Raw genomic sequence first — 12,190 nt, forward strand, 5'->3', positions numbered from 1 at the left:
ATTCTTAATCACCTCTAAAACAAACCAAAATTTTATCCTTACAAGATAAATAGTGTTGTCCACTTGCAAAGTATCAGATTGTAGTCTAAAAATTTATTTCCACATATGATACTTACACAAAATCATATTACTTTACCAGGTAATTGGTGAAATGATCAATAGATGTACGGAACATATATTAATGAAAGCACCCAAGGGCGTGTCCAAACGGTAAGTGGCTGAAAATCATGAAAAATCAGAGTTCAAATCACATTAAACAAAAAATGCATGTAATTCTTGAGCAGAGTTAATGGAAACTATGCCAGTTATTAATAGCAAATAGCCTAAAGTCATTTGTAAACGATCATGATTGAATGATATACAAATTTATGTGAACGCATATTACATATATTTATTGGCTTGATATAAATATCGAGTACATGTAAAAAAAAAAAGAAAAAATCGGAGAGCGACAACCTATGTATGCTGGTAAGACAAAATTTATAGGTTAAAAGGTAGGTATACTGTACGTAAAATTAGAATATATTCTTATTAATATAAAGTTAAAATTACTTTAATACAGTATATATTATGGAACTTGTTTGGACAATATATGTAATTTCATTAAAAATGTATGTATATTACTTATTGTAAAGGAGGGTGTTATAACTAAAACAGAATCTAAGTTCCAACATCAATCTAATTTAATATTTCCAGGACTTTGAATGAAGTTGCTTTCATAAGTTTTGAATTTTTTTGAAGAATTAACTTATTGGATGCTGCTTATCAATAATCAATATACTTCAACAAACTTAAATTGCGGACCAGTCAAAAAACAAAAGTAGAACAAACAGCTTGTTGCACCAAAGTCCTTTTACAAAATAAACACCATGTTGAATCGTTCTAGAGAAAAAATATTCTATTGAATGATCATAGCTTGCTACTTTGAGCTTTCATCGGTCAAAATATTAGAATAAATGGATAAGTTTATGGGAAGCGTGAAATGAGTGCTAAGAATTTGTTTCTCTCCTTGGCAGTGACGTACTTAGGAATCCCGCACTAGTATTCAAACTTTAAACAAGTTAATAAATTTTTTTGTTGATGGATAGTATAAATTATTTGAAAAGGAGTCAAATAGACTACGCACAGCGGTTTGCGTTTAGTTTTGGTAAACAAAATGGGCAGATAACTTTGAACCCGTAAACAACATATTACTTTGAACACCCTGAACCGTTGAACTGCTTCACTAAACTATATTAAGGATGTTCAAAATATAATGGCAAAACCAATATCACCTTATACACGCAACCTTTCAAAATTGTATCTAGTACACACCACTTTTGTTACATGGCACGCACATGCTTAACAAAAAGACTGGACGCGTAAAACTTGAAATTTTTTTTGTCTAAATCCGTATTTAGTGCTATGTGTCAAAGTAATAACATTTTTCTTATTTTTCCTTTTTTATCAAATGAAAATACCTTCCGCCTTCCCAAAACTACCAGCCCCACCACCCCCACCCCCACCCCATCATTTCCTGACTTGTCTTTCCCAAATTCCCCTATGTTTCATCTCTTCCCCCTGTAGCTTAAAAAAATTCATCAAAACCCATAATAAAGAATTTAAACAAGATGCTCTTTTATGAGAATAACAAAAATTAAATGATTTGTCGTCTCTTGCCCTTCCAAACTTGTCTTACTTCTTTTTCTACCATTAAAATTCATCAAAACATCTAACCATTACATAATTAAAAAGGAATAGCTTTTCGTATTTCATGAGAATGAATAAAATTATAAGAGAAAATTGGAGATTTTTTTACAATGGAGTTCTTTAATCATGGAAACCAAAAATTAACTTTGATTTGCTTTGTTTGGTCGTAGTATAAGATCTGAAAATGGAGGAGGAAAATGGAGGAAGGAGAAGTTGCAATTTCAATATTCATCTCTTTCATTATCGGATTTGAAAACGTTGTTGCAGTGATAATGATGATGGCATTCTTGGCTTCGTTTGTTGCCCTTGATTTTGCTCTTCTCTTCTGAGCTCCATGTATTATTCTCGATAGATGATAGATGATATTGCTCTCCTCTTCCATGTCCAAAGAGGAAGTTAATGGGACGAGGAGGGAAGGGGGGTGCTTGGGGAAGATGACATAATATTTTTTTTAATTTAATCAATTAAGGTTTATTTTAAATATACAAAGTACTATTTATTTACAGATGAGTTATGAGTTATGACACATGTCACATTTTGATTGGCACGTAGATGCAATCTCCAAACAAAAATCGATCAAGAAAAAGTGGTGTGTACTAGATACAATTTTGAAAGGTTGCGTGTGTAAGGTGACATTGGTCCTCAGAAAGTGTGTAACAAGGATTTGGCCTATAGTTCAAGTGGTTACTTGTTACACCATGTGCGTCCCAAGGTGATGTAATAAATATTAGACTTGTTAATCACGATTTAAATGAGTTTAAAGTCATAATATATCTATATATAATGTTTGGATAGAAAATATAAAGTTTGGGAAAAATCGGACTAAAGTTGCGGAAAATCGACTAAGGATTTGCCTTGTAACAGAGCTTTTTGATAAATAAATTTCGTTTGCTATAAGGGGTCTTTTTGGGACATATTATATACAAAATTGAAGGTCTTGGAATGTAGTTTCCAACGCTCTTAACCGTTCGTTCATACGACGTCCGGATAAAAGTTATAAGCGTCTGAAGAAGGGCCAATGTGAGGGTGCCAAGTAGCACCTTTTTTACTTTTAAAAAAACGGGATATGTACATCCCTTATCTCGTCTCTTTCTCCATATTTCCAGAAAGCACGACCAAATAACATCCCTAACCTTATCCTTAAGCTCTATACAAGGGCGGGCTTCAAAAAAGATTATCATCCCGGGTACGAAATCAAGAAACGATAACATTAAAGTGATCCCTATGACATAAATATCGCTATATCGCCTCTCTTTTTCTTTGTAGTTTGAGTTTTGGGATGTATTTAATAGTTAAGAAAATGCGTACTTTCTGTATTTAAGCTTTTAAATATTAAAAAAGTTTGATAAATTTATTTTCTAATAGTTAGAACTCACGGGACGGTGATCGAAAGCCGTGAGTTCGAGTTATTTGACTTGTAGTGGACTGTTTTGTGGCATGTTTCATGTTGCTTTTGGAATTTCTATTTTGCTACTATTTAATGGAGTTTTGGAGAAAAAATTGTGTGGAGAAACACCACATAATAGCGAAATGGTGGATTAGACGTTATTTGTAATATTTTCGGGGTGTGTGACACTACTATAGTTGTCGTTTTGGGTATGAAATAATTGGGGTGTGTTGGGCTGTTGTAAGCTATATATAACATGGATCTAGACTTGAATCCACTGTAGGAGGTAATTATATTGTGTTCTTTTATTAGCTTAAGGTTTTTTTGATGTTTATTAAGTTAAATTGATGGACTAGACATGAACTAGTGAATAAATATTCTAATTGAGGATAGTTGGAGTTATGAATTATTTTTTTGGTTATAAATATATAGTATAAGGCTGAAATCATTGATGAATGAATTCATTATCATGTTAATGATACTGTTAAGTTAAGTTAAGAAGTCTATAAGGGGTGATATGGGGTATACAGGTTTCAATCGGAGCTAGCCGCTCGTCGTGAAGTAGTTGTGACTTGTTGTTGTTATATGGTGTCTTGTTATTGATAATTATGTATTGCTGGATTGCTCTGATCATTTTTGTTGGTATATGGTATTGTAGGAGGCTCTTGTTACAGGGGAGATGCTGCCCAAATTTATATAAACGAGCTACTAGTTTAAGTTGTGGACTTAGCCTTTACTCAACACTGATTTTGAATCTCTTTATGCTATGGTAGATTGAGTTGTGTTGTTTGAAGAATTGCTTGGAGGGTATTAAGGACTCAATGGAATTAAGTTATGTTAAGTCTATCCCGTCTTTCCTTTTGGCATGATCCATATGATATAGCGAAACGAGCAAGCACGCCACTTTCACGAATGATTCTATTCCTAGAAGTACTAGGGTTACCTATATTCTTGATTCCCTCATATGTCCTACTATCATATCGTCTGTTCATGAGTCTCATGACATTCCAAGAGATCTTATTGACTTATTTCATTATGCAATGCATTCATTTATATATGGATATTGACTCATGACCAGATAACGTTATATATGTATATAGTATATGTATATGAGGTATGGGAGAAAGGTTATGATATTATATACACACGACCACCTGATCATCTGGTATACGTTTATGATTTCGCCCACAAAGGCTGAGATGATATTATGGGATGCCCTTAGGGGCTTGATGATGTTATGTAAGCATATACCTATGCATGATATGATATTTATACGCATACATATGGCATTATAAATATTTTCATGATTCACAGGACTATTCAGACTTACAAGTTTAGTTCTTTACTCCATGTTTCTTTCATGTCTTTTATATATTAATTTTTATGCCTTACATACTCGGTACATTATTCGTACTGACGCCCCTATTGCTTGGGGGGCTGCGTTTCATGCTCGCAGGTGCAGATAGACAGGCTGACGGTCCCCTTCCTTAGGATCCTAGCTCAGCGAGAGTTGGTGTGCTCCATTTGATTCGGAGCTACTATTGGGTTTTGGTACGATACTTTTGTATACATATAAGGGTATGACGGGGCCCAGCCCCGTCCTTTATACAATTTTACACTCTATTAGAGGTCTGTAGACAATCATGTATTGTTGGATAGTATGTGGCCTTGTCGGCTCGTCCTACTGTATTCTGCATGTATATGTATATATGTCTTTTGAGTATGTCTCCTCACTTATGTTATTCACATGATTCAACAGTTTAGGGGCAGATGTTATGCATGACCTACACTTATTTCATGTTTATATCATAGACATATGCTTAGGGGTGTTCGGTAGGTAGAACTCGGGCACTCGTCACAGTCCATTGGTTGGGTCGTGACAAAAGTGGTATCAGAGCAGTTCCATCCTAGGGTTGTCTATAGACTGTGTCTAGTAAAATCTCGTTTATGAGTGTGTTGTGCACCATACTTATAAAGAGGAGGCTACAGGACATATAAGATATTACCATCCCTTCTTATCTTATATCGTGCGATTGTAGCCTTCTTGGGCATCGTTGAAAACATTATAAGACTACAAGTCGAGCGACACGAGTTACCAAGGCTCGGGGAGAGTCACATATTGAGACTTTATCTCAGACTTCACATACCTTACCCTCTCCGGAGGAGATCCTAGGAGCACCAGCTCCAGCCCCAGTACCCCAGTTCCTCAGCCAGATGTATAGGGTCTGTAGATGAGAGATGTTATTCAGCTATTGACTCGATTAGTGGCCGCACAGGCTCGATGCCCGGAGGTAGGTATCGGTCATGCAGATAGGGCGATCAGTGCGAGGGTTCGCGATTTCATTAATTTGGACCCTCACATATTCACTGGAGCATATCAAAACGAGAACCCTCAGGTATTTATTGATAGGATGCAGAGAACTTTGAGGGTAGTGAAGGCCACTGTGACTGAGTTAGTTGAGCTAGATTTCCATAGACTTCGGGATGTTAGAGTAAATTGGTACGAGTCTTGGGAGTTGTCCAGAGGTGAGGATGCCCCTCCAGCAGTATCGCAAGAGTTTACAGAGGATTTTCTTCGTCATTATTTGCCACCAGAGCTTAGACAGGCCAGAGTTGATAGGGCATTGACCCTTCGGTAGGGTAATATGAGTGTTAGGGAGTACAACCTTCAGTTTGATTCTTTGGCTAGATATGCTCCCATTATTATAGATAAGATGGAGTATCGGGTTCACCGGTTCATGATGGGTTTGGAGCCGCGCATGCTTAATGATTGTATGTCGGTTTCACTTCAGCCAGGCATAGATATTTCTCATATTCAGGCATACGCTCAGGGTGTAGAAGAGCATAAGCAGAAGCAGAGGGCCGATCGTGAGCATGATAGGGGCCAGAGTAAGAGAGTGAGATCTTGAGGTCCTTCTAGTGAGTTTCGAGGTGGTCAGCGATATCAGTACCTGAGGTATCCAGCCTAGCCATCAGCTAGTGCACCCCCTCAGTTTGCCGGTAGGATATTTGATCGTTCCACATATTTAGGGCCTAGTTAGAGTTCCAGGGCCTCTAGTTCTCACTATAGGGGTGAGTTAAGTCAGATGAGGCCACCCTTGCCACGATGTGCTTAGTGTGGTAAGCAACACGCCAGGCAGTGCCTTGTAGGGTTGGGTGTTTGTTATACTTGTGGTTATCCAGGCCACGTTATGAGAGATTGTCCGACGAGAGGTGGTGCAAGTATAGTTCAATCAGCGAGATCTGTAGCCAGTTCATCATCATTAGTATGCCCCCCTGGGCAAGGTTCACATGCACCAGTTGGTCGTGGTAGAGGCAGAAGTGGAGCATCTAACTCGAGCGGTCTTCAGAACCGTATTTATGCATTAGTGGGTCGACAGGATCATGAGTCATCACCTGATATTGTTACAGGTATATTATCAGTCTCTTCATATGATGTATATGCATTAATTGATCCAGGTTCCACCTTATCGTACGTGACTCTATTGGTTGCTAGTAAGTTTGGGATAAAACCTAAGTTGATTGAACCTTTTGAGGTGTTTATACCTATTGGGGATCCAGTGATAGCTAGACGTGTATATAAAGACTGTATAGTAGTAGTTCATAGTCATTTTACAGTAGCAAACTTGATTGAGTTAGATATGGTAGAATATGATGTTATAATGGGTATGGATTGGTTGGCTTCTTATTATACTAACGTTTATTGTAGATCAAAGATGATTCGGTTCCAGTTTCCAGGGGAGCTAATTCTGGAGTGGAAAATTAATACTGCATCGCCAAGAGGTAGGTTTATTTCATATATCAAGGTAAGGAAGATGATCAAAAATGGCTATATTTATCACTTAGTTCGGGTACAGGATATGAAAACAAAGTCACCGACCCTTCAGTCTATCCCGGTGGTTAATGAGTTTCCCAATGTTTTTCCCGATGAGCTTCATGGCCTTCGCCAGAGAGGGAGATTGAGTTTTCTATTGACACATTACCATATAACCAACCGATATTTATTCCTCCGTATAGAATGACACATGCAGAGTCGAGAGAGTTGAAAGAACAACTGAGGGGTTTGCTTAAAAAAGGCTTTATGAGACCCAGTACATCACCGTAGGGAGCACCCGTGTTATTTGTAAGAAAGAAAGATGGTTCCTTGCGGATGTGTATTGATTACAGATAGTTGAATAAGGTAACGATCAAGAATATGTACCCGCTCCCGAGAATTGATAATTTATTTGATCAGTTGCAGGGTGCCAGGTGTTTCTCAAAGATAGACTTGAGGTCTGGGTACCATCAGATAAAGGTTAAAGAGAAATATATTCCGAAGACAGTATTCAGGACCAGATACGGGCACTATGAGTTTTGAGTTATGTCGTTCGGGTTAACCAATGCCCCAGCAATATTCATGGACTTGATGAACCGTGTGTTCAGACCCTTTCTAGATCAGTTCGTGATTGTATTTATAGATGATATTTTGGTTTACTCCCATTCAGAGGCTAAGCATGCAGATCATTTACGTATTGTACTCTGAGTTCTAAAAGAAAGGAAGTTGTATGCAAAATTCTCTAATTGTGAATTCTGGTTGAATTTTGTAGCCTTCCTTAGTCATATTATTTCAGGTGAGGGTATCCGGGTTGATACACAGAAGATTGAGGCAGTGAAGACTTGGCCTAGACCCACGACACTGACGGAGGCTTGTAGTTTCCTGGGTTTTGGCAGGTTATTACAGGAGATTTGTGAAGGGTTTTTCTTCTCTTTTAGAACCATTGACAAAGTTGACTCAGAAGGCAACTAAGTTTCAGTGGGTTGATGCTTGTGAGCGGAGTTTCCATGCATTGAAGGACAGATTGACTTCAGCACCGGTTCTGACACTTTCAGAAGGGACCGATGGTTATGCTATCTATTATGACGCTTCGGCCGTTGGATTGGGTTGTGTATTGATGCAGCATGGTAAGGTTTTCGCTTACGCTTATAGACAACTAAGAAACCACGATAAGAATTACCCGACCCACGATTTAGAGTTAGCCGCGGTGATTCATGCACTAAAGATGTGGAGGCACTATTTGTATGGCATTCATGTTGATATCTATACAGACCATAAGAGCATTCAGTATATATCCAAGCAAAATGAATTGAATTTACGTCAGAGGCGATGGTTGGAGCTACTGAAAGACTATGATATTGATATTTTATACCATCCAGGGAAGGCGAATGTAGTAGCCGACGCCCCCAGCCGTAGATCTATGGGTAACCTATCATATTTACATCCATAGAAGAGTGAGATAGCTCGTGAGATTCATCAGCTAGCTAATCTTGGAGTTCGATTACTAGATTTAGGTGGTATCGGAGTTACTATTCATGACACAGCAACATCCTCTCTAGTAACTGAAGTGAAGGAACGCCAGTATGAAGATCCTGTGCTAGCTCACTACAGAGATACAACCCCTTAAAAGGAGAAGACACCATTTGAGATTACAGGAGATGGAGTCCTCAGATATCGAGGTCGATTATGTGTTCCTAATGTGGCAGGGTTGCGCCAACAGGTTATGGGAGAAGCTCACTATTCTTGTTATTTTATTCATCTAGGAGCGACGAAGATGTATCATGATATCAAGGGAATATACTAGTGGGACTGAATGAAGAAGTATATAGTAGAGTTTGTTATTCAATGCCCTAATTGTCAGCAGGTTAAGATTGAGCATCAGAAACCCGATGGATTATTGTAGGCTATAGAGATTCTGACTTGGAAATAGGAAGTGATTAATATGGATTTCATCATAGGCTTACCTCGTACCCAGCGTAAGTTCGATTCTATATGGGTTATTGTTGATAGACTTACAAAATCAGCCCATTTTTTGCATGTCAAGACTACGTATTCAGCAGAAGATTATGCAAGACTTTACATTAAGGAAATAGTATGACTTCATGGTATCCATATATCTATTATCTTAGATAGAGGTGCTTAGTTTACTGCTAATTTTTTGAGGTCCTTCCAAAAAGGATTGGGGACTCAGGAAGGTCTTAGTACAATATTTCATCCCCAGACAGACGATCAGGCCGAGCGTACTATTCAAACACTGGAGGATATGCTACGGGCTTGTGTGATGGACATCAGGGGTAGCTGGGATGATCATCTTCCACTTATTGAGTTCGCATATAATAATAGTTATCAGTCCAGCATTCAGATGGCTCCATACGAAGCTCTTTACGGACGAAAGTATAGGTCTCCTATCGGATGGTTCGAAATTGGGGAAACTAAGTTAGTAGGACTAGAGTTGGTACAACAAGCAGTTGAGAAGATTAAGCTTATAAGGAAAAGGCTATTATCAGCTCAGAGTCGTCACAAGTCCTATGCAGATAATCGACGACGAGACTTGGAGTTTCAGGTAGACGACTAGGTATTCCTAAAGGTATCACCGCTGAAAGGCTTTATGAGATTCGGTAAGAAAGGAAATCTTAGCCCTCGGTACATTGGACCTTATAAGATTATACGCAGAGTAGGCCTAGTAGCATATGAGTTAGACTTGCCTTCCAACTTGGAGTCTGTACATCCAGTCTTTCATGTGTCTATGATCCATAAGTGTATTGGAGATCCCTCTAAAGTCATTCCAGTTGATGATGTTCAGGTTACAGAGCAGCTATCATATGAGGAAGCTCCAATTTCTATACTAGATAGACAAGTTCGGAGATTGAGAACTAAGGATGTAGCTTCGGTTAAAGTACTTTGGAGAAACAATAATGTGGAGGAAATGACTTGGGAAGCTGAAGAAGAAATGAAGACTAGGTATCCTTACTTTTTTCCAATTACGAAGGAGGATTAGACCGAGACATCACATCCTTTAGGTACGTAAATTATACTTGATTCTTATGTTAGTTATTGTTATTGGTCGTGTGAGGCCATTGGTGTTATTGATGATTGTGGACCTGTGTGGATTTGTATGGTTGGGTTTGTTGTGTGACAGGTTGGTAGTAGTACCATTACAGAGGAGACTCTGCCAAAATTTCTATAGATTCTGGGAGTTTAACATTCGAGGATGAATGTTTCTAAGGGGGGAAGATTGTTACACCATGTGCGTCCCAAGGTGACGTAATGAATATGATACTTGTTAATCACTATTTAAATGAGTTTAAAGTCATAATATGGTTATATATGATGTTTGGATAGAAAATATAAAGTTTGGGAAAATCGGATTAAAGTTGCGCAAAAACCAACTAAGGATTTGCCTTGTAACAGAGTTGTTTGAGCAATAAATTTAGTTTGCTATATTGGGTCTTTTTGGGATATATTGTATATAAAATTGAAGGTCTTGGAATATAGTTTCCAACTATCTTAACCGTTCATTCATACGACGTTTAGATAAAAAGATATAAGCGTCTGAAGGATGGCCAATGCAAAGGTGCCAAGTAGCACCTTTTTGACTTTTTAAAAAATGGGATATTTACATCCCTTATCTCGTCTCTTTCTCCATCTTTCCAGAGAGCACGACCAAATAACACCCCTAACCTTACCCTTAAGCTCTCTACAAGGTCTTCAAATAAGATTATCATCCCGGGCACGAAATCAAGAAGCGATAACATTAAAACGATCCCTACGGCGTAAGTATCGCTATATCGCCTCTCTTTTTCTTTGTAGTTTGAGTTTTGGGATGTATTTAATAGTGACGAAAATGCCTACTTTCTGTATTTAAGCTTTTAAATATCAAGAAAGGTTGATAAATTTATTTTCTAATAGTTAGAACTCATGGGACGGTGATCAGAAGCCGTGAATTCGAGTTATTTGACTTGTAATGGACTGTTTTGTAGGTTGTTTCGTGTTGCTTTTGGGCTGTCTATTTTTCTACTGTTAATGGAGTTTTAGATGAGAAATAGTGTGGAGAAACACCACATAAATGGCGAAATGGTGGATTAGTCGTTCTTTGTAATATTTTCGGGGTGTTTGACACTACTATAGTTGTCGTTTTGGGTATGGAGTGATTGGGGTGTGTTGGACTGTAGTAAGCTGTATATAACATGGATATCAACTTGAATCCACTGTAGGAGGTAATTATATTATGTTCTTTTATGTGCTTAAGGTTATATTGATGTTGATTAAGTTAAATGGATGGACTAGACATGAACTAGTGAATAAATATTCTAATTGATGATAGTTGGAGTTGTGAATTATTTTCTTTATTATAAATATATGGTATAAGACTGAAATCATTGATGAATGAATTCATTATCATGTTAATGATACTGTTAAGTTAAGTTAAGAAGTCTATAAGGGGTGATATGGGGTATACGAGTTTCAATCGGAGCTAGCCGCTCGTCGTGAAGTAGTAGTGACTTGTTATTGATAATTATGTATTGTTGGATTGCTCTGGTCATTGTTATTGGTATATGGTATTGGAGGAGGCTCTTGTTACAGGGGATATGCTGCCCGAATTTATATAAACGAGCTACTAGTTTAAGTTGCGGACTTAGCCTTTACTCAATACTTATTTTGAATCTCTTTATGCTATGGTAGATTGAGTTGAGTTATTTGAAGAATTGCTTGGAAGGTATTAAGGACTCAATGGAATTAAGGTATGTTAAGGTTATTCCTTTTTTCCTTTTGGCATAATCTATATGATACAACGAAACGAGCAAGCATACCACTTTCACGAATGATTCTATTCCTAGAAGTACTAGGGTTACCTATATTCTTGATTCCCCCATATGTCCTACTATCATATCGTCTATTCATGGGTCTCATAACATTCCGAGAGATCTTATTGACTTATTTCATTATGCACTGCATTCATTTATACATGTATATTGACCCATGACCAGATGGCATTATATACGCATATAGTATATGTATATGGGGTATGAGAGAAAGGTTATGGCATTATATATGCACCACCACCTGATCAGCTGGTATACGTTTATGATTTACCCACAGAGGCTGAGATGATATGATGGGATGCCCTCAGGGGCTTGATGATATTATGTACGCATATACATATGCATGATATGATATTTATACGTATACATATGACATTATAAATATTTTCATGATTGATAGAGCTATTCAGACTTACAAGTTGAGTTCTTTACTCCATGTTTCTTTCATGCCTTTTATATATTAATTTTTATGCCTTA

This window comes from Nicotiana tomentosiformis, chromosome 5 (assembly GCF_000390325.3).
Source record: "Nicotiana tomentosiformis chromosome 5, ASM39032v3, whole genome shotgun sequence".
In the NCBI taxonomy this organism is placed as follows: domain Eukaryota; kingdom Viridiplantae; phylum Streptophyta; class Magnoliopsida; order Solanales; family Solanaceae; genus Nicotiana; species Nicotiana tomentosiformis.